The following is a 23,867-nucleotide window of genomic DNA, read 5'->3' on the forward strand; positions in this document are numbered from 1 at the left end:
CTGAATATCTACTCACATAGAAATTTGTGTGAGTTCAGGAATAGTTGTTTGCCAAGCATGAGTTTTGCAGATACTCAGTACATTTTTTTTTTTTTTTTTTTTCCTTACAGATGGCCACTGCATAAAAGTCTCAGTGATGCAGATCAAACGCTTCCTCTGGAACTCATGCTATGCAGCAGGCCAGTTCACGACAGCGCAGCACAGTGAAAGTTTACATGGCGAGACTTCATCCGTGTGATACGTGTCTTGTACCCCCATCCTGTTCCTAACAGGTCACTCTTTGATCTGCTCATTATTCTCCTCCATGCTGAAAGGTTTCAGCTTTCCTATACAGAAGCCGGTGGAACGAGGGGTTTTATTGTCTCAGCATGTTTGATTTCCAGATTCTCACAAAGAGGATCGAGGAAGCAGACCAGATGCTCATTCGGATATGACAGCTTCAGTATCTCCCTGGTTCTAATATAACCAGGGGGGTGGGTATTCAAACTCCATTTGTGGCTATCCACTTCATAGCTTTTACCATCTTGCAGTCTGATTTCTCTGAGATCATGGAGTGTTACAAGATATATTTTCTCCAGGACCAGTGTGTCACATGTGTGTCACATGTCTAATGCTAGCGCTAGAGAAGAAAGCATGCACAGAAATTCATACTACCCTGATACCAGCTTCTATTGCACTACTCTGTGGCAAAGAACTTTTTCTGTTACAATGTATTTTTTTAATAAAGAGAATGTACCCTCTTGCTTCCAAATCATTCCACTTAACCTATCTCATGAGGAGTCCTTAACATGAAGATATTACAATAGTTAGAATTGGCCAGAGGGTTTGTTTGTTTGTTTGTTTGTTTGTTTTTCTCCTTTGGAAAATGTGACAAGAGATTTAGAAATTTTCCTGTCAAAGTCTAGCAAAATAAATTTATTTCTATAATTTGCCAGTAACCCTGCTTCTTCTCTTTCTCATTGACTTCATATATGTTTAGATAACTTCAGGAGTGTTTGACCAAAAGTTGAGAACTGAAGAATTTTATAATGAAGTTTATATATTTAATGGAGAGTTTTATGCTAACCCTATTGGTATACTTAGGCTTAGTATTTAAAGTTAGTTAGCTAATGTTTTAACCAAATAAATAAATGAACAAAAGCCCAGAAAAAAAAAAAAAAAAAAAAAAGAAAGAAAAAAAGAAAAAAAGAAAGAAAAACACTACCAGAACAAAACCAAGACAATATTATTTTCCCTTTTCCATATAAAACAAAGCTTCATTTATGTAAAGCTAACTCAAACTAATCATGTTTGCTTTGCAATCACATCATGAAACAGTTCATCAAAAACTGATACATTTGCTTACTTTGTAGGACTAAGATTGGAAGTTTGTATCATATCTTCATTCCTCAACCTCCTGAACCCAGATCATCAACAAAAGAGTTTTGTGAATGTTTCTTTTTTTGGCATTCACTAACCTAATATATAGAGTTGAAAATCAGTTAGGGCAAGACACTGATCTTATGAAGAATTGATCTGCCAAATCTCTACAGAGCAGAAGAAATATCAGGAAAATTTAGACTGTTGAAAGCAATTTACTCAACTAAGAGGATTTGAAAATTGTGAATGAAAAGGATCAATAGTAATATGCAGGAAAACAAAACAAAACAAAAAACACTTTTGTTTACATGAGCACCATCTATCCAATGGTAGATTTTAAGTGAAATGAAATGGCGTCAGTCCAAGCAAACTGCGAAAGGATTAAAGCATTTCTCAAGATGCGAGTGCACTACTGTTCAGACAGACTGTTTTTTCCTGAACTGCAAAGGCTCTGATTTTCTCTCTAACATACAGGACCTGTTTCAAAACAACTCCCTGCCGATGGAAAATCTTCACTAGCTTCAGATTGACAGGATATATTAAAGGACAGAGCTCTGTTGCCTAAGAAGGTTTCTTTATTTTGAGATTGGGTCTCAAAACCAACCCAAGTTTGGGCTCTCTGCAAACTGTAATCATCTGCAGCACAATAGATCGGAAAATGCCCTGGTGGTTTGTCTTAACTGTTGGTGCTGGATGGGTGATGTGCCTGTCTCACATGAGACATTTGCTAGTGTTTCACCACAGTGCTTTTTTCCTTTATGGTGCCGTGTGAGGTGTCCATCAGTCATATGTCAAGGGTTGGGATTTGATGGAGAAATGTGAACACATGGCAAATCTGTTCCAGAGCATGTGTTGTATTGCTGTGCACAAAAGGAAAGACATCTGTAATGTGTCCATGCCGACATGTCATCTTTGGATTACTGTCACTTCTGCCTTTATTCACCTCTTCACTCCTGCAGTTGATCTCTTCCTGCAAATATCAGGGACATTCCTCAAACTTTTCTTTGCTGTGTTGGATTTCTTCTGGGGAACTTAGTAGGATTACAGCATCTATGCTTCTCCACTAACTATAAAACTGGGTATATAATCAATTTTCTGGGTGGTAGCAGAAATAGGAAAATAAATAAATAAATAAAAATAAAGAACTGAGCCAAAACAAAATGATTTTTTTTTTCTGGTCAAAATTTGGAGGAAAAAAAATATTATTATTGGGTTTTCTTCGTGCATTTTTTCTTCTAATGCTAACTAGTTTAATGTACAGTTTTACAGTTTACAGTGTTAATGCTTACAGTTTAATGTACATTCTCTTTAACCTTACCTGAAGTCACAATTAAATAGATTTAGGGACAAGGTTTAGTGGTAGACTTGGCAGTGCTAGGTTAATGGTTAGTCTTGATGATCTTGGATATATTTTCCAACCTAAATGATTCTGTGGTTCTCTGATATCTCTGTTAAAAATGTCAGAAGAAAATATTCTCGAGTTTTCCAAAAATAAATATTGGGATTTTATTATTATTATTATTATTATCATTTTTAGGGTAACTTCCTTTTTATTTTGTTTATTTATTTCTCAATTACTATTCTTATTAATATCATATATTTTTTCCTTATTCCATGGCATTGAAGACAGTGTTGAACTGGATCAAAAGAAAGAATTATCATAGACTTGTAATATGTTTTCAAATCATATTTCCTCCCTCCCTTCCTAAAAATGGCTGAAACCCACAATTAAATGTAAAGCTTTTGTGAAGTAAAAGCTTATTTTAGTTGCTGATGAGGCAAAAAGTTCATCAGGATGGCAGGACGAACATGATGTCAGCAGCAGTTCTTGACAGAGTTGCAGAACAGCATTGCTATTTCTGGGTTTTCATTCAGAAATATGAATGATTGATTGCATTCTACATCTCTTTCCATTTTCATAAATTATTGTAAAATTATATATTAAGAGTGAGATCTTTAAATGCAGAGCAAAAGGGAAAATGTAGTCTGTTTGGAAATTTAGATTCAGATGTTTCCAGATCTGATTTTTCCTGGGCCACTGCTGTTGCTGACTGTTTTTTTGAGTGACCTGTGTTCACCTCATTTGTTGCATCAGTCATCTCTGCATAGATCAACGCAGTTCTTTGTCCCATTATTACCTTGATGAGACTAATTATCTTTGATTATTTTAGTTCTCTAAAATGTGCATTCTGCCAGTATTGTATAACAGAGGAAGTTAGAATTGTGACCCTCTGAAAACAACCTTTTGTCCTATTAACAGATAATATATATATATATATTAAGAGAAGCTGTAAATGAAGAAAAAATGTATTTTTGAGTTGAAGTGTTTATCTATCTATCTATCTGTCTGTCTGTCTATCTAATTATTATTTCTCATTTCAAAATTCGGTATGGAAATATTTTAAAAATATAACTGAATCTTGCAAACCTCCTCATAAATGCCAAAGAACTGAGAGAAAGATTTCTGATTTCTGATTTTTCAGATTTCTGAACACCTTAGCTCCCCTCTTAGAAGTCTATTGTTTGTACCATGGCCATGACAGGCATTGTGAGCCTGAAGAGTTCAGGGGCTGGACGAAAAAGGCAGCCTGAAGGTCCCCATTTTGTTCAGTATTTTGGACCCATATCAACCACGATGCAAAACATTTATAACATAGGCAACAAACAGTAAATCAAGTACATCTATAACTAAGTTTATAAAGGGATTCTGTAAAAACAACACCAATGGTTCACTCTTCTTAACTCACACAGAGTAGTCACAGGACTGCAGATCAGAGATACATCTCATCACCACGTTGTCCTGGTCTTTGACAGAACAGCTGCATTACAGAGATGTTAGCCTGAATCACTATGAATTGTGAAGAACATGGAACTTGGTAAGGTCCCTTGCATATGTAGATGGCCCGAGGATCTTCTGCTTTTCTTGTTCTTATCTTGCACTCAAAAAAAATAAAAAAATAAAAATAAATGCTGTGAAGACACCTTCAACTTGGAGAACTTCATAAATTAGGGTGGGATTGCATCAGTGCATCTCCACTCATACTGGGGACTAAAACTGAACACCTCTCTTTCCATCTGACAGGATGAAGAAGCTGTCTTTAGCTGGCTGTTTCTCTCTGGTTGAGACTTTCTGTCTGCCTTCCTGATGTACATCTGCAAATATTCCCACTGTCCTACTATGGCACTGGGTTGCTTGTGCTGAAGCCACTGGATGGCATGAAATTTAGGGGGTATGCTGCTGTCCCAAGCATTGCCTCCCAAAGTCTATATAAAACAAGCATCCACCATTCAGCATTGCTTTTACATAGGTTACCTAGGTTGGGTTTACATAGGTTTACATAGGTTGCAGAGTGAAATTGTCTTCTTCATTGCTTTGAGGTGGACAATACCTGGAGAAACCATGTCAGAAAACACGTTGGATCTGCAAATTTCTATACAGCAAGAGATCTATCCCAAAGTCAACAAATTGCAAAGGATTTGCAGATTTCCCAGCTAGGAAAGTTAGGAATTGCTTTCTCCTTCTCATCTAAGGAATGGCGAAAGAACTACTCTCTTCATTGTTTCTTTTCTGAGAGAAACTTCACTATTTATGTTTTCATTTTCCATTCATGAGGACTGTAGACAGTATAGTGAGCTAATGCTTCAGCTTTCCAGCTTCAACAGTCTTTGCCTTATGAAAGTAAATGCAGATATCACAGACGGTGGACCCAGTCCTTCTCCTTTGGGTGTCTGTTCTGCAGTAGCAGGTTTTTCAGTGGGAAATCTTTCCCATAACCTTCTGTACATAATTCCCCTGGTGCTGGGTGATTCAAAGACACTTTGTGTAGCTCATCCAAAGCTTTCAACAGCTGAAGTGTATCACTTCTGGGGTGGAAGAAAAGAGCAAGGAACGCTAGGCTGTGTATATACTAAAATGAATGCAATTATTCAAACTGGAACTCAAGTCAAAACACCATGCTGAGGCCTTAGCTGACTATAACTCACTGGGAAAAGTGCCATTTGATGAATCACCAAAAAGTCTTCATGATTCTGTCCTCTGCGTTGCTTTGAAATCACATTCCCACTTATATGCCAAAAAAAGGGCTCAGGTCTGTAGCTGCATGGTTGCCAACAGACACCCTTGCAGACTTGTACTCAGCTTTGTTGATACATCTGCATTTGTACAACCTTGATAACCACTGTGTAAAGCACAATTTTCTCCATTTCTGACTAACAAAGACATAACAAGTAACCAAATTAATTCTGGTCATAAACCACCCTGAACCATGTGAGCACAGTTCCCACTGGTTTGCTGGAAGTTGACACTTTGGTCCTGGGAGCAGTAGTTTTCCTCTTGTGCAAGCACAGCATGATGAAACAGCTTGGACATTCTTGGGTGCTCACTGACTGCTTTCCTACCGGGTATTTTATTGACTGTATTAACCAAAAGCATTTTAAGGAGCTCTGCAGATGGATAAAAAAGTTACTGGAGGCTGAACTATGAAGCCTTCAAAATCAAGGTCATGACTGCACAGAAGCTTTGAGGGAAGAGAAGTACATAAACTGCTTGGGAAAGAACTGAATCCCACATACTTAAATATTCACAGCACCTACAAGTTTTGCTGCTGCTCTGTGAAATACAGCTTTGTTTGCCAGTGAATCAAGCTTATAAAAATGGTAATTGTGAAGTGCAGTTGCTAACTGTATCAAGAGAAAAGGGATTTTATATGTAATGGAGATTCTTTTTAATGATAAATTATCTAGCTCCTGGCTACCATGTATGAGCTCTATTAACTGCCAATAAATTGTTCATCGTTAAATCTAGTTCACTCTTCTTAATTAGGCCAAGGATTTTTTTTCCCTTTAAATCTTCCCCTTACTTTAATATGGAAAGATACTTGAAATCCCAATGATCCTAACAAACAGCTGCACCAGACATAGCACTGTAGAGTCACTTAAGGACTGATGTTACACAACTGAAATCTCGAAAGATCTGAAAACCTATGTATGATACTAACTTGGGCTTGGAACACATTTAATAAAACTGCCACAGTGAAGCGCTGAGCACACACCTATTTTTTCAGCTAAAAAAAAAAAAAAAAAAAAAAAAAAGCCTCAAAATCCACCACCACTACCACTAAATAAAAACACAAAATAAATACACCATAAGAATTTTGGTTTTAGAAGAGATGTAGCCATTACCTGGCTACTTGAAAAAGATTAAAACATACTCTGTACATAAAAATAAGTAAGATAAGTAAGGAAAATACTGAGCCTTTGAAACTGATGTTTAGGGAGATCTGGGTAAGTACCACATCAGAATGAAATATAAGGTTTTTCAGAGAAATACAGGGAAATACAGGGAAATTCATGGAAAGGCAATTCATAGATCACCTTTCTGAAACCTTCTGCACAGACCACTCTAAGGAGTGAAATACATTTCACCCAAAGTACAGCACTAACTTTTTAAATTTTGATTGTTAGCTTGCATTTATCAATTCATCACTTCACAGTGAATGACAGCCTTTAGTCATAGCTTAGTCCAACAGATCTCCCTAGGGTTTCACCAGTACAACTCTGCTGTTAGTACTTCTAAACAGGGAAGTAAATAAACTGTCGTCTAGACAAGGCAGATAAGATTTAGAAGTACAGACTCTCCATTGTTGGAAACTCTTTCGTTGTCCATCTCCTGTGAGAAGGTAACTGCACTTGCATTTGATGTATGCATTATCACTCACTTTGCATTGCTAACTGGCTCTCTGGATACCATTTAAGGTTCAGACTTAATCAGTCAGCAATTTTCATACTTCTCCAGCAAGATGTGAATCTTTTCTTCAGGGCAGACGCAGTGCTGGACTTGAGCGACAGCAATTGCAACTGCAGGGAATCCCAGTTGTCAGAGCTAGAGTTGAGTCAAACTCATGTGACTTTTCCCATGGGATATAGTTAGCAGATCTCCCTGACAGAGGCTAGAGGCAAGAAGAGATCAGATGTGCTAGAACTAAAATGTGTTTGTGTGCACTGAAAGATAGCTTCACTCTATCTGCTGAGCAATTAGGAGCAGTTTAGACAATAGTACTCTTGCATCGTGCACCTCCTGTGAGTGCCCTTTTCTGCAATTTAGCCTACTTCAGCACACTTCACATCAGTGGGAATTTCAGGGCATTGATCGTGTACAGTCCAGGGTGAGCAGAGGAAAGAAAAAAAATGACCATAGATTTTAAATATTATTAAAAACATCACTGCCATGGTAACAAACTTTTGGCATAGAACAAACACTTATTTTGATCTGAATAGCTTTTGAAATTTTCTAAATGCTACATCAAAATGCTCATTTTTAACTATTTGCTTAAGTATCAGTATATTATGTCAACTTACACAATCATACATAAATCACAATAAAGAGAAAGTATAATTTTTATTTTCTCTCCAGCTGGAAGGGGCATAAGGAGTGATGTATGAATCTGGGGAGACCAAACGAAGTATTTTTTGCAACAAATTCTCATTATTAGCTAGTATTTAGGGAGCTAAATTTTGGTTTACTTTTGTCTGGGCCAGCAGATATTAAGAGAGGCTCATCTTCAGATATGAAAATCGTTTAAATTATATCCGCTTACCATTTGTAACACGTTCATTCCCTTTGAACATTAGAGGTGTTATTCTTGCTTTTCACCATTCTTACTCTCCCCAGAGCTCTTTCACACCTTTCAGCAAAGCATATCCAAACCTTGCTTTTAAGTGGCCAATTTAAGCCAGATAGCAGCAGAAGGCACACCTCTCCTCCTTCTTCCCCCGCACAAGCCAGGTACCCTACGGCTTTTATTGTTTCCCAGCACTGTATTGTCTCAGTGGTTTAGAGAATTACAGCACACTTAATAATCAATAGCTAGGTTTTTCACTTCCAAAATATTATCAACTATTTTAGATCAGGTATGTTTGATGGAATATTAAGTACATCAGAAAAGTGGCTATGAATCAGAGAATAACTGGTTTGGATTTTAACTCACCCTTGCAGGATGAATGCAGATTCATTCCTTTCTCTAGGTTGCTTCATATGATATTAATTTTGCTAGATTCTCAATGCTTACTTTGTATTTCACTTTAACAATGCAAATGTCACTGATAGATTGTCAGTGATTGTTCAATTGGAGTTTAAATTCAGAATTAAATTTCATGATTTAAACGACATGCAAGTCAATATTATCCTCTAAGGAAGGCAAAGCTAGCTGTGAATCAAAAGGCACACACATGTCCTGAGATTTATCAGGTTTATGGCTTCTCTTACCTTCATCCAGGGTTTAGATAAAGTGTAATCCTACAAATGTTGCCAATTAAGAAAACAATAAACGGCTTGTATTTCCCCCACTTTTAATAACCAAGAAAACAGAAAAGCCTGGACTTAAAGTCAGAATTTGGAGTCACCTCGAACTTTCACTTTCTGGCAATCTCATGTGCAGCTGAACATTTGATCAAAGGATACTATTTTGGGTTCAAATGTAAAACTTTTGCCAAATCAGGATCACAGAAATTTTGGATTAATATATTTTTGGAGTCTGATTTTTCAGTGCAGTGAACAAATTCAAGTCCTGTCCAAGCCATTAAATCCTTCGGACATTCAGTTTGACTCAGGATGCACTCGGTATCTTTCAGATTAGTTCCTTGATTTGTAACATAATTGTGTTTGTTTTGCTTCCGTTTCCTTTCTTACTGCAGCAATGATTTGCTCTTCCAAAATATTTGTTATAATGCTTATAAATAATTGAAATTTCTACTTTTCAAGGATAAAATCATGTGAGAGAGATGAGAGTTTTAGATTTCCTGTTCATAAAATATGTTCTCAGCCTTTCATTTTTTAATTTAAATGTATCTAAGTGATGTCTCACGTCCTTTATGAATAATTAGTGCACAATATTAAGTGACAAAGAAATCGTACTGAAACTATGCCTTGCTGTAATTAAATACTGCCACGTTAGATTTTTTTTTTTTTTCCTACCACACAAAGCAGTTCTAAACAGAAACAGAAATCAAGAAGGAGACTGTGGAACAGTGCAGCTTTTCTCCCTTTCTGTTCTATGGTCCAGAGACCCAGAGAGGGGATCACGTGCAGGGTAACAGTAGCTCTAGCCAACAAGTCATCTGCTGTTCAATCTTGCGAATTCCCAGTCTGTCTAGCCTTTTCCTCTGAACAGCAATACTGTTTCAACCCATTGGAATGAGGGAAATAACAAAAGAGAATATTCAACCTAAAAACTGGTGTACATCTAAGTGTCTGCGAGTTCATCTGTGAAATCTGAGACAGAAATCTGAGATATCCTCACCACTGTGCCTGTTCTTTGTTGGGTGGTACTGGTCCTGGTTTCTTGCTTTCCAGCAGAACTGGGGACCCACAGCTTGCTGTTTTCACCACAAAGTTTCTCGGGAATTGACATTTCTTGTCTAATGGCAGTGACAGGTTTCAGTGTTACTGAAAATCCAAGTCCATCCAGGACTGATGCATATCAGCACTGGAACAGAGAGAGATGAAAAAGCATCTGTGTATTTACATTGATATTTTGCAAGTCTGCTCCATCACCTCCACCTGTGGGGTAATAGCTGGTGTTAAAACAGACTTGCAGAACGAAAACCTTGCTTGTGCAATAAAGCTGGAGAAGTTGACTGTCATGGGCATGAGAGTGAGGTGGTAGAGACATGGGGCTTAGTGTTGCATGTAGTCTTCTTTGTGGGTAAGTCAGACCTGAAAACATAAAAGAATGATCACTTCAGTTCCAAACCATGTGAAAAAAATAAAACACCTAGACATAAGTGGAGAGGAGGGGTTTTTTGGGAGGGGGAAGTGGAGGAAGAAAAAAAAAAAAAAATAGTCATGAGAAGGTTAATCCCTGACTTTGGAACTTATTTTCCACTCCAGCTATGTCTAGACCCATGTTGTGTCTTGCCCATAAAGTAATCCCGAAAACCTGGAAACAATTGATAGGTCTGCATTATAGAGCCATGAATGTCAGAGAACAGCTACCTGTTGCCTTCAGTCTATCTGCAGAAAATAAGAGAGGAAATAGGAAATACAGAAGAAAACCAAAAAGGATGATGGACCTGCAGTGTACCTGGGGCACTGCCTGCCCTCTCCAACTCTTTGCATCGTCCACTGAATGAACTGTGAAAAGACCTGGAGCTATTATAGAGCTACAAAGAAATGAGGAACTGGTACCAGATGGGACCTCTTGTCTCCATCTCTCTCCAGCCCAAACAATCTGCTGCAGAATTTAGAAGAGAAGGGTGGAGAATCTAATAGTGTCTCAGAGTCGAAAAGATGGCTCTGGCTCGAGCACTGCCAGCCTGTTCTGGAGGAGGATTATTATTATTCTGTGTGCCAAAGGATATGGCTATTTTTCTCTCTCACTCGCTCTTTGCAACAAACATTCGGCTACTATTAGCCAGCTGGCAACTATAAATGAAACATCACGTACTACTTAGTACGGAGAGTGCCATCCGCGGCTTGCCAGTCGTGCAGTGGTCCGGCTGCCAGTGCACATCGCTGCGTGTGCTGTACATCCACGCCTTCGTGGAGGAGCACACACGAGAGCTGTGGGTTTTCTGCTAGGGAGGGAGGGAGGCGGTCCATGGCATGGTTACAAGACCTCTAATGTCAGGCCAAGATCTGTCTCGTAAAAGGTGGTGGACTGGCTATATGCTCCAAAATATTAATCCCACATCGCTTGCTTATGGCAAACTCTCTGCTCAGTGATTATGCAGAATAAATGGCAGAAAATGCTGAAGCTGCATGTGGAGGGAGTGACGTTTATACCTGATGGGGTGCAAACGAGTAACAGAGCAGGATGAACGTTCTGCTCACAGTTAGGTCCGTGCACGTCCTGTCCATGATATTGCCTGGGTGTAACAGAGTAGGAGCTGGCCTTCTCCTGCTCTACCACTCACTGTTATCACTGCCTCTTTTTTTTTTTTTTTTTAATTATTATTATTATTTTATTATTATTATTATTTTTTGTCTGATATTTTATAAATATTTGTCTTTTACACTGGTCATGTCACAGATCAATCTCTCTCTCTCTCTCTCTCTCTTTTTTACATCTAACTCTTCCTTCTTACTTCCCAAATCATTTTTAGGTATAGAATATGAGACATTTATTTCATTGGCAGGCAATATCCCAATGACCTATATTTAGTTGTATAGTAGCCTGGCAAGCTGATTATTCCAATACTTATAATTGTCTGCTATCAGAGTTAACATTCAAGACTTGAATATTTGCTGTTGGAACAAACAATGCCATGTGGTATCATAAAATTGTTCCCAAAGATTTTACAGCAAAACTAAGTAGCTATTTACTTTAAATATGCCAATTAAGCGTTACTAATGTACAGTACATTTCTAGGCTAAGGATGATTGATAGTAGCATGCAGTGAAATGTTCTAAAACTGCAGTTGGAAAATGTAAATGTACAAAATGAAAAAAAAAAAAAAATCCTCACCGACTGACAGCACTATTTACATGTTTCAAAACAACACTTACAAATTGTTCTTTTATTGTTCTCTAAAGCTCTATTGCTTTTCTGCTCTTTACTTCAACTGGGTGGTAGCCAATGCAGTCTTATCAAAAATTTTGAAGGCTACAATCTCTTTTAGTACATAGTTCAAAATGATCTTATTCTAGTTACCTTTACTTAATGGAAAAAAAATATTGATTTGAGTACAAAATGATGGAGAATGAGGTCTTGACAGAAAACGAGAATTTGATTGTGCAAAAAATGTCAGTTTTTTTTTTTTTCTTTCTTTCTTTTGTATAGGAGTAAAGAAAATAATTTCAACAGAAAGAGGATGAATGAAGACACGTCACAGCTCCACAAAAGCCCAACAGAACCAAAAAGCCATCATAAAGACATTTTTGTCAGATTCAGTACATATATGTCCTTTTGAGGTTCAAAATTGAAAGATTTATTACAACTTAATCTTTGAGAAAGCGATCTACCTTGGTTGATCCTCAGTACAGTGACTACTGGAATAAAAAAAGCCACCAAAAGGATATATTCCATGGCCTGGTTATGGTATTGCAACCATTCAAGGTTGAAAGGGCGCTCTGCCTTAAGATGGAGATTATGCAGATCAAAATCACTATCTCTTGTTCACTTTCCTTTAATATAGCAGAAATCCAGTATATGCGTTGTTTAAAAAGAAACACATTTATTCTTCTCCAAGCTGGAACAGTCTGCAAGTACCCAGGTTTCTGACTATACTGCAGTTGTGAAGAGGTATAACAGTACTTTTTTTTTTTTTCCTCAAAAAAAAAAAAAGAATAATCAAAAATATGCTGACCATTTGTACTGGATATTTATCTTAAAAGCAGATAATAACCAATTGCCTACCTCCTGCTATATTAGATGGGTGATTGAAAAGATCAGTTATTATAATTTGCTTTACTGCTGTTGGGATGTGATCCTACATATGTGCTTGATGCCCTCCATTTTTATAGGCTCTTGAGGCTGGATGGAAATTGAGGGGTGCATTTCTGCTGATTTTAATGAGCTTTGGATCATGTTGCAAAAAAATAGAAAAATAACAGGCAGTGAAACTCCTATCAGCAAAGAATTCACTTAGCTGGGTGCCCATTTTGCCTGATGTGTTTATACTGAGTAATTTGACAGTAGTGGAATATGTGCAGTTGAGCCATACACTGTCATTTCATACTAACAACACTCACTGGCTTTGTGAGACAGTGTTAATAAGCACATTTCAGTTTCAAAGGCATCACCTGCATTATTCTTTTGGATTCCAACAGGTACAGCAAATATAGACACTTGTTTGTGATGGAAAGGTCTTGACTCAATAAATCGTTAATGCAAAAGTAACTTTTGAAGAAAGGACTTTTGGGCCTTCTCTTGAGTATCAAAGTACAGTAGCCACATTTCTAGAAAAAAAATATAATGTTTTGAACTCAGTGGGTAGCCTTCAAGACTTGTATCTGTCTTTTTCACATTTAAGATTTCCTTTTTTATTTTTAAGAACATAAACATTTCTTATGTTCTCTGATACTAGAGTACATGACATCTTTCATGGCAGTTAAAAAGGAAAGTTGCTCCAATATTTTCTCTCTGGATATATGTATATATGTTTTCCAACAGTGTTTAAAGTTCTGGGGAAGGAAGAGATTTTTCTAGCTGGAAGCATCATGGTCAAGAAACCTGTCATTTATGAACAGTGGTCTTTCTATCAGCCTGATCCATTAGCAGCTGATGGTAGCAGCATCAGCCCCAAACTGTCAAACAGCCTACCAGCAAGGATTATTTCCAGTGACAATGAAGTACCAGCAAAGTTTAACCTTCAGAGAACATTGGGCCAGAGCTTAACATTTGTTAAACAGGTTGTAATTTCAGGAATAGCATGTTAGTCATTGTAGTGGAGAGTGCAAATGGCTGTACAAAAGACCTGAACCTTCTGGTCTGAAATATCTGTGATCCATCGCTGCTGGCAGCCTGGCACATGTGACATGCAAAGATCCCTGTCTCTTCAACGTCCTTTCCTCCACCATGTCAGATTATATGTCACTTTATTCAAAGTATGGTGCTCTTATATAACCCTGAGTTAAAAATTTCTCTTGACATAAGAGCACAGAAACAGCAATGCAGATAGTGAGTTGATATTGAGGTGGATGTGTTCTGGAGGATGAGGACTCTCTCCTGAAGCTATCACTAACTCTAAGAGCTCTCCATCCAACCTTCCTGGAAGAGGTTGTGCTGGCTTGGCTGTTTCAGTGGCTCTTCAAATCAGGTCTGAATGATGAAATTAAAACAAAACAAAACAAAAAAACAGAACCAAACAACTAACCAAATAAAACCCCAAAGAAGCAACTTTTGTTTAATTATTTTTTCGAGTGTCTTCAGAAAGTCTGTTAGAACAAGTGGACATGAGTAACTGAATCATCTCTCCTGAGGTAACTAAAATTATATTTTACTAGAGCAAAACCTTGGCTGGAAAGGGAATGGAGAAAAGACTCAGTCTCTGAGACTGGACTTGCTGCCAAAAGGCATCACATAGTAGAAGAACTGCCTTTTTTTTTTTTTTTTTTTTTTTTTTTTTTTTTTAAATGTTACATGATTTCATATCTTTTGGAATCAAGGGTGTGTCTTAAGACATTTTTTTATTTTCTGTCATTTTTCTCTACTCAAACACTTATTTCATAGAAAAATAGAGATGTCATCTGCTTCTTAGCCACTTTTTTCTCCAGAAGAGTCCCCAAAATTCTACACCAGGTACAACCATTAGCTAAATAATTATAAGGAACTAAAATAATATTAAGGAGACCCATTTAGGTGGAGCTGAGTTCATGATACTTTCTTAGACATGGAGTTGCTCACCTTTAATTGCCTCAAGTTGGGCATCTGAAAACTGGAGCCCTTGAGCTGATTAGTAACTGCAGAAAAATTTGGCTCCAGTTCATACATATGCTAGCAGAGAGCAAATATCATGCAGAGGTACTGTACCAAAGAGCATGTGTCTTCAAACATCCACCCATATGGGATATCTTTCAGCCTATCTGAAAGGGTTTTAATTGCTCTGTCAATGACTTAGTTGAATTCTGGAGTGTGTATGGAGAGTAACTTAAAAGAGAAGAAGAATGAGGTAGGGACTTGACATCACATGCCAAGATTGCATTCCCCATTACTGTTGCTACAAGGAGAGGAATTTGTCTTGGCCAAAAGGTGGTGGGTACTAGACAAAATAATTCTATATTTGGAAATTTCTGGAGAACAGGGTGATTGACAATTAGGAAAGAGGGAAAAAAAAAAAAACAAAAAACAAAAAAACAAACAAACAAAAAACAACAAAACAAAACAAAAAAACACAACATGTTGTCTTGGCTCTGTATTTCAGATCTTTTGCTTGGGTTGCACAGTTCATAGTTCAAAAAGTTGGCTTTTAAGAACTCTGTGTTCAGTTTTCAGCCTTGGAAAATGAAAAGGAATACTTCAATGACATGTAGTCAACGCACCAGGAATCCTGGAAATATTACTAAGTAGTGCAAAAGCCTAAATCTTGGTCTATTTTTCCTAATGCTATGGGAAACCTCTGATAGTCCAAATACCAAAATTCTTGAACATCTATTCTATTGTTATTCAAACATATTTAATAAAAATCTGTTGTTTTTATAAGACCTATAAAAACCATGGCTGGTGAAGTCTGTGTTTTTGCAGTGATATCCAATTTTTGATGCTATTCTCACAGTTTCAGTAACATAGTCACAGATTCTGATATGAAAATACTGGGGGTTTGGTGTACTAAGATAGCTTCTCTTGGCAAACAGAAGCAGTTAAACAAAGGTGGCCATGTTAACTTTAGATCCATTTGCAAGAAGGAGGAAAAAAAAATCAACAACAAACAAATGAGAACAAAGCCAGTGTTCTTCAGGTTGAAATGAACTGACTGACAAAAATAATCACATTAGTCAGTAGTTACCAAATTCAGCAGTCACAGTAGGGGCCTGAAATACTAAATAACCCTGTGAAGAAAAGATCACTACCTTTCCTACAGACAGACAGTTTAATGAAAAGGCAAGAGCTGCCCCCCAAAACATTATCCATATGGTTTTGCTGTTTACCTCCAGTCTTCTTAGAGAGACTGTGACTATGGTGAACTGTGGCACTCAAAACCTTTGCTGACTAAATCCCCGAAGCCAACTTCTCTTTATGGAAGTGAGCCAACTCCTTTCATGGAAGTTTAGGCAAGGAGAATGAAGTTCATGCTTTCTGCTGTGCTAGAGAGGTTAAATTCATGAATGAAATGCTGCAGCTATGGATCTGAAAACAGAACAGGCTTGAAACAACAGGAATAAATTCTGAGAGGTTAGGGATAATTTAACACAAAAGCAGCTGTTTGTCATACAGCAGAGCTTCATCTTGCAATAGGTGAATGATATCGTCATTTGCTTTATCAAAACAAATGTGCAAACATATGGACGAAATGTGAGCGAACCTTTTCCACGTAAGGAAGCAGTTCAGTCTTATACAAATTTTCTGGAATGAACTTTGTGAACTTTTGCTTAGAAGCAAAGTTTTACTTCATTTCCCCCTGAAATATCAATTATTTCAGACATTATAGTCATAATATTTGTTACTTTTAGCATCATCCCAATAGTAGTTTACAAATGTGCAGTCATGGTTTAGATTGTCAAAGATGAGCTCATATGTTCACAGTGGATGATTTTTACTTGAAAAAGTATGATTGTGGCCTCAATTATCAGGCAGAATATGTCCTGGTACTTTGATAAGAGAAAACGGTCACTCTACTTTTTTTTTTTTTTTTTTTTTTTTTTTTTTTTTGTGGAAAGTTACGTTTCTTTATCCACATACTCTCTTATTCCTACGTATCAGTGGATGAAGAGTAAATGTGTTGCCACTGTTATCCAACACGTTTGTAAGAATGCTCCGAAAAATTGGATGTGCTATTGGGAACTTATTCATTAAAATGCTCCTGCTTGGAAGAAAGGGCAATTAAAATAAATAAATAAATAAATAAATAAATAAATAAATCAGAAGTACCTTATAGCTACTATTCTAACTGTCATAGAAATATATGTATCGTTCATGAAAAGTAGTTATGAAGTTTGTACATTAGAGCTGGGCCTGCTGCAGGTTCTGAGTGGATAGCAGTGAACATTAATGGAGAAGACATATGATGGCTGTTTGCAGGAATGAGATCACAAGTTTAAGATCCGATACTTTGGCAAAACTATAATGTCTCATACCCAATAGGCTTTGCTGATGACTACAGGTAACTTTCCAAGGAGTAGATCTGTCTGGTTAGAACTGAGAGATGAGACACCTAATAAATATCTGTAGCAATAACATCACTGAGAATCACTTCCCATGTTCAGACCTTTCTTAAAATGATTTTTATTCTTCACTGTTTGTGAAGATTGAAAAGTGCAGGTAAAAAATAAATAAATAAATAAAATGGTTCTTCAAGGATGGAGGGTGTACAGTTGAAGACAAAAGATTCAAAAGGCAAAAGTGTTTTAGTGAATTTTGAATTCTTATTTCCTTTGAATACAGGATATGTTGACCATATGTGCTTTAGGTCCTACCTGAAACTAGTCTCATCCATATATCATCAGTTTTAACACAGGATATAGCATGACTGGCAGACAATCTGGAATCAATCTGTTTATCTTTAAAATGCTGCTGAAAAGTTTTAGAAGTTGCAAGGTCCTGAACTGGAAAGAAAATCTTGGAAGTAACAACAAAGAAGTATTGGAAAGACAGACAATAACTTCAGAGTCTTCTATCTGGATCCTGTTGTGCAAGAGTATATATGCCATCTCTCAGAAACCATTTCAGTGGAATAAAGTCTTCCTCATTTATTAATACAACCAGGCATCAACCAGGCAGTTTTTAATTAGCATTGTAATTTTCAAGAAGTGAAAGATGGTTGCTTTATAGACTTCATATGCAGCTCAGAAGGGGCTCCAAACACAGCTGCATTTGTTTATAATATACTGCTATTTTTTAAGAGGATGCATCTGAGATACTGTATGCACTTGAAGACCTTGTGCTGCATAGCTAGAAAATTTATCAAAAGCCATGAATTCAGTATATTGCAGTTTTGCTCTCTGATGCTTTTCAAGGCATTAGAAATCATAGGCTGTAGATGGTTTGCAAATAAACACTGTTGAAGAAAGCTTCCACACGTATATTAATAAGAATAATAAAAAATTCCACAAATAGATGGCTGGCTATAGAGGGGCAAGTATAGGGCAAATCTTCTGTGTTATATTTGTTCTGCATTTTGGCCATATCTGACATTAACTGTAACATTTTGCATTCTTTTATCTCTGATACTCAAGGATCACAAAAATTCTTTGCAAACATCAGTGGGCTAAGTCTCAAAATATTTCTGAAAATAAGATTCATACATGCCTGACATCTATTTCTACAGTCTCTAAGTTTCTTGCCATTCAGATTATCATACTCTTTCCTGAATTAAATGCAATCATCTTAGCAGGGTTCTTACTGGACCTTTCTGCTCTCAGACAGTGGTTTCTACTGGGAATTATGTATGTTTTTCATATCTGTCAATTGAGTGAGTGTAACTCAAAGTTTACTAAAAGAAAAAATCTTGCTGCTTGTCCTGAACAGTGGCAGAATTATAGATTAGTTTCATTAAAAAATATAATTATTTTTATTTACAGGGGATATAATATGATTTCAGGAGCTGCAGAGTGCCTTAAGTTCCTATTGATGTCTAGTGGAGAGACAGCATAACTCAGAGCTACGTTTGCTAATATATCCCTGATTCACGAACTACTCCTCTATTGTTCATAGATACTGTACCCTTTAAAAGACACACACATGCACACAAAGAACCCATTTTTAGTGCCTGCTTGGAGGCTTCTACAAATATATTTTTAAAAATTTTGTTTTCTCCACTAAGTTCAGTTTTTAGGTATGATCAAACATTTCCTGCTACAATTTTCAAAGGTTGATAAGCTCAAAATTATTAAAAACCCCTTTGCCAAGGCATACTAACAAACAAGGCTGTTGTAAGTTGCCGAGTCCCCCCTGTTGTTTTCCATCTGAGCCATGTTGAGCGTTTTATTGATGAAAGGAATAAGCAAAGGTTTTGGATTTGGCTCAGTGCCCCTAATTGTCCACAATTATTCAAAGTGTATTAAAGGACTTGTATTACTCAGGTTGGTAGATCTTGATGGTGAACCCGGGGAAGGTTTTCAGGATGATTTCCATAAATACCATAACTTCTCCACACTCACCATAGGCTCGGCACTCAAGGTCTGACATCCAAGCTCTTGCTGAGGCTAACAAGATACAGCCAGCATTTCTGGCTGGAGCTCCTGGCTGGTTCTTGCGTACTTGCTCTGCACATGTGGCTCAGTCCTGTGAAGTACTGAAGGTTTTCTTCTCCCTGAGAAGTCAGTGGAAATATCCTTGCCTAACATGCCTAGCAGTTTTGAGGATCAAGCCCACAAAAAATGCTATTGTTTGGAGACTGAGCTGTGGTAAGCCCCGCTTTTGTACCATAAGTTCATTACTATATATGTTCACATTTCCCCACAGTTCCTGCTGCAGCATACTTTGAACAGCAAGGCCTAACATTTTATTTGTTCAATCTGGTGCTAGTTTAGAGACATTTTGTTTTGTTTAGGTTTTGTTCTTCCCCATGGGGTATGGCCTTACTTTCACTAGAAAGGAAAGTAAGAACAGTTCCAGGATGCCGTGCGTCAAAAATCAACCACAAGAGCTCAGGCTCTGTGTCTAAAGCATCTGTCCCTCAACAGAGGGACTAAATTCTTAGATAAAGAAACCCTTTTCCTATTTTCGAGCAATGTTCCTAGTTTTTCATGTTCTTTCATTGCTGTTAGTGTCATGCTCTTAACCTACCTGCTGTCCACTAGCAGAAGACATTAGTGTAGCTCCTGTTTCAGCGACGAAATTGAGTAAAAGCCTTCCCTAAGTGCTTATCACAGTTCCCAGTGCAGTTAGAGGAGATTTTTTTTTTCTTTAATTGCTGTTTTTTTTTGTTCCTTTTTGTTTGTTTGTTTGTTTGTTTGTTTGCCTGTTTGTTTTGTTAAATGGCTTGCTGAATCCTGGTCCAAAACCAACCTGATAGAGTGAATACTTTTTATTTATTTATTTATCCTGTTTGACTTGAAGGACAAGGAAGAAAATTTTATATGTGATCAAAATAAATAAATCAATAAATAAAAAAAAAAAGAAAAAAAAAAAAGAAATTATCAGAGCAAGGAGCCAAAGTGAACTTTTTCTTCATAAAGCAAATTTACAGAAACTTCCATGGAAGGTTATAAAAGCTACACTGTTTGCTTGAGAGACTTTTCTAATCACTTAGGTAAACATAGGTGGTAGACTGGGTAAATACATATCTAGGATAGGCTAAATATTGAGGTATTTTAAAGGAATATTTATTGAGTTAAATATATGTATGTATACACATACATAATATTGGTACCTGAAGAATATGTGTTTTGGTATACTACCTCAGAGCCATAACACCTCTTGGCTGTACATATTTGGTGGTTGGAGGAATCCAATTTGAAAATCAATATTGAGAAAGCCATAACAAAATATCTATAAAATCACAAAGCTTTAGTGCATTAACCATAAACTTTTCTCAGTTCAGTGAGACCTATAACCTCATAACTTTGATGAAATCTCAAAAAAAAAAAAAAAAAATAGATACTGTTGTTCATCTGGTTGATGCCTATAGAAATAACATTATGTTATTTAAATATCTAAGTTCCTTTATATAACCACTATTTTAAAATCTGAAGGATAGACAAATAATTAGCATTTTTTGTTTTCTTGGCTAATAAAATTTAGGAAACTTAAATCACTTGTAACTTCTAAAATCTTTCCACTGAAAGTCTGAAAAAAATTCATTTAAAAGAAAACTGACATAATTTAAAAAAAAAAAAAAAGTGAAATTAATTCTTTAGATGTTTTTTAAAAAAATCTCTATTAAGGACATTGGGAACCTTTAATACGGTGTTGTTCATCCTGTTTAAAACACCCTTGTTGGAGACAAACCTCAGGGAATTTTGCAGGAAAATATGTTGAGGTATGAACTATAGAACTGAATGATTAAAGAAATAAACACAAAATAAACATTCTGAAAACTACTGTTAATGGGAAGGATTCTGGTGTACATTAAAGATCAAAATCAAATAGACATGTAAAAATGGGAGATACAAGAATATAAATACTAAGCCATCACTATTTAAAAAAATGACAGTTATGGGTTCCTGCACTGAGAGCAGTCCTCTTAAATCAAGTTGTTACTGAGCAGTTTTCACTTAGAAAGAGTGAATTAAAATTAGAAAAACTGGTCCAGATACCATGTAATATAACTGCATATACCATGAGCATGACTAGTGAGACAAGTGAGAAAACAGATACCAAATCTTCTTAGGTGTTTAAAAGTAGACAGCCGCTAATACTTTTTAATTGCAATTTGTTATTGCTTTCATCCCAGACATATTTTACTTTGTGGCCAGGCTCCCTGTTTCCACATAAGCTTCCTCTGGGAGCACAATCTGCTGACTCCACATCTACAGACAGGAATGCCACAACATAAATTAAGTCAAAAAAAAAAAAAAAAAAAGAGAGAAAAAGTTGTGTTTTGGGTGGGGGGTGACTTGACAGATAAAAAGCCACTGTGTAAAGCTGTCCAGCTGAGCACTGATAAAATTTATCACAGGGGCACACATATGAATAATCAGCCTGTGGTAAAACGTGTGAGTGACGTATCTAAAGGGATGCTACAGCTTGACGATGAAATGGTGGCAAAATGAGCTTGTTGTGCATGCTTGTGTGTGCCACCTTCTCCTGTGGTCTTCTGGGGGGTGCAGGAGTAGGTTGAGTACCAGTCCAACCCCACTTGAGGCAGCCTGGTGCTAGACTTTTGTCACAGAGTAGCTCACCTCCTGCTTTCTGCATATACATTTTTTAAAAATTTCTGAGCTGGGCAGGAAAAAAAAAAAAAGAGAGAGAGAGAGAGAAAGAGAGACAGAAACAGAAACAGTTCTTAGAGTATGTCTGACTCAACTGAAATCCCAAACGTCATTAGAATTTCACCCAGATGACTCACTGTAATAGGCCATCAGGCTTAAGGTGTTTTGATGAATTCAGGAAAGCTCTTGAATAAGCAAAATGAAGTGTAGCTTCTTGTGCTAAATAGAAATGTAGGTATAAATTTTCTCTTTCCATCTCCAGTCACTCCCATGCTGCTTGTTGTTTGAGGGGGTAAATAGAACACATGGATACCTAGCTCCATGTCTTTTTTTTAATATTCTGTTGTTTTTGCTTTTGTTTTTTTTTAACTCAGTTCTCCTGGGGTTTGGAAGAGGTAATATAATAATAATAATAATAATAATAGTAATAATAATAATAATAATAAATAAGTGAAGCATCCTCTCATTTCAAGAAAGATCTGGATTAAAGGAGCCATTGGGAGGAATGGAAAACTGCAGAGTTGAATAATAGCATGAGAGGGTTTGTGAGAGATGGGGCATGGATTAGGAGTAATTGGTGAGTCACACAGGTTTTGCTCATATGTAGGTGACACTCCTGAAAGTCTGCTGATTCACTCTGGGAAGGACAGGTTCTTCTTTCTCTGCTGCTGACATTTACAAGCAGCGTAAATGAAAATGGTAGTATTTTACACCTGTGCTGCACATGTGTAAACGGCTGCAGGAAGAACACAGCAGCTGCAAATCAGGTCCAGAGGGTTGAAATGAGAAGAAGCTGAAAATTCATAAAAGAGCACAAACTAAAGACTATTGCCAACATGGACAAAGAAGAGAGGAGAGAAATAGAGAGGAAAAGGTCAAAGGTAGCAAGAGAGAGATAGGCAGAAACTGGAACCAGGTTCACAACAAAGAAAAGGACAGGAGAAGATAAAAAAAAAAAAATCAGAGTGAAACCATCCAAATATACTGGAAAGAAACCTCCACAAATAAAGAACAGGACTATCAGTGTGTAAAAGGGAAATATACTCCTTCCATTCTTGGTTGAGCAAAAATGAAAAACTGCACCAACCATGCTATTGCAAAGGAATTAAATGCAAAAAAAAAAAAAAAAGAAAAATGCACATTTCCAGAGAGCTTTTCCCCTTTGAGCCTCCCCAGTTTATGTTTAGCATCCTCATTGCTGTGAAACAAAGGTATGGAAGCACTGACTGACCATGCAGGTCGATGTTGTGTGGCCCCTTCCACTTCCCACATGTGAGAGGGAAGATGCTCAGTGCTCTCGAGAGCACCGCGGTATCATCCGTCCTCAGGGAAGGTGGCCAGGGCAGGCTCTGTGGGGGCAAGCACTTTGCAAGACTATAAATACAATGTAAAGAGAGAAAGAGGTGGACAGAGTTTTCCTCAGTTTCTGTTGCTATGGCACAGGAGACATTAGCAGTGCAACAGTTCACTGGTAATAGCACTTAAAATAATACAAAACTTTTTATTGTTTTTCAACATCTGTGCAGAAAAAAACGGAACATAAAAAGGGATTGGAAGACCATACTATAAATTTTCCAATAAAGTCTATAAAACAGGTAGTTGATCAAACAATGTGCAAAGAATAATACCCATAACTGTAATTGTTGTATTATACTGCTCACTTGGCTATCATTAAGGGCATAAATATCTGGAAAAAAAAATGCAGGTGCAATACAAATTTTGTCAGAAAGAAGCTATGATAGATAGCTGCATTAGTCACATATAGCTAAGATGTAATTGACTTCTGCAAGTTATCTTTACACATCCATACTATGTATTCTGCACAGGCCTCATATATTTTACATCCTTTCCCCAGTCTCAGTTGAGACAACAGAATCACAGAGTCTAGGAGGATGAGACAAAAGAAAATAGGAATGCTCTTCTTTGACAAGGATTTCTGCCTTGGAAACACCATCCTAAAGTCCTAAAAGAAACTCCAACAAAATAAATCAAATAGAGGTGGAAATAAAATTAATAATAACAATAATAATAATAATAAAAA

The sequence above is a fragment of the Oxyura jamaicensis genome, chromosome Z, assembly GCF_011077185.1.
Source record: "Oxyura jamaicensis isolate SHBP4307 breed ruddy duck chromosome Z, BPBGC_Ojam_1.0, whole genome shotgun sequence".
Taxonomy (NCBI): domain Eukaryota; kingdom Metazoa; phylum Chordata; class Aves; order Anseriformes; family Anatidae; genus Oxyura; species Oxyura jamaicensis.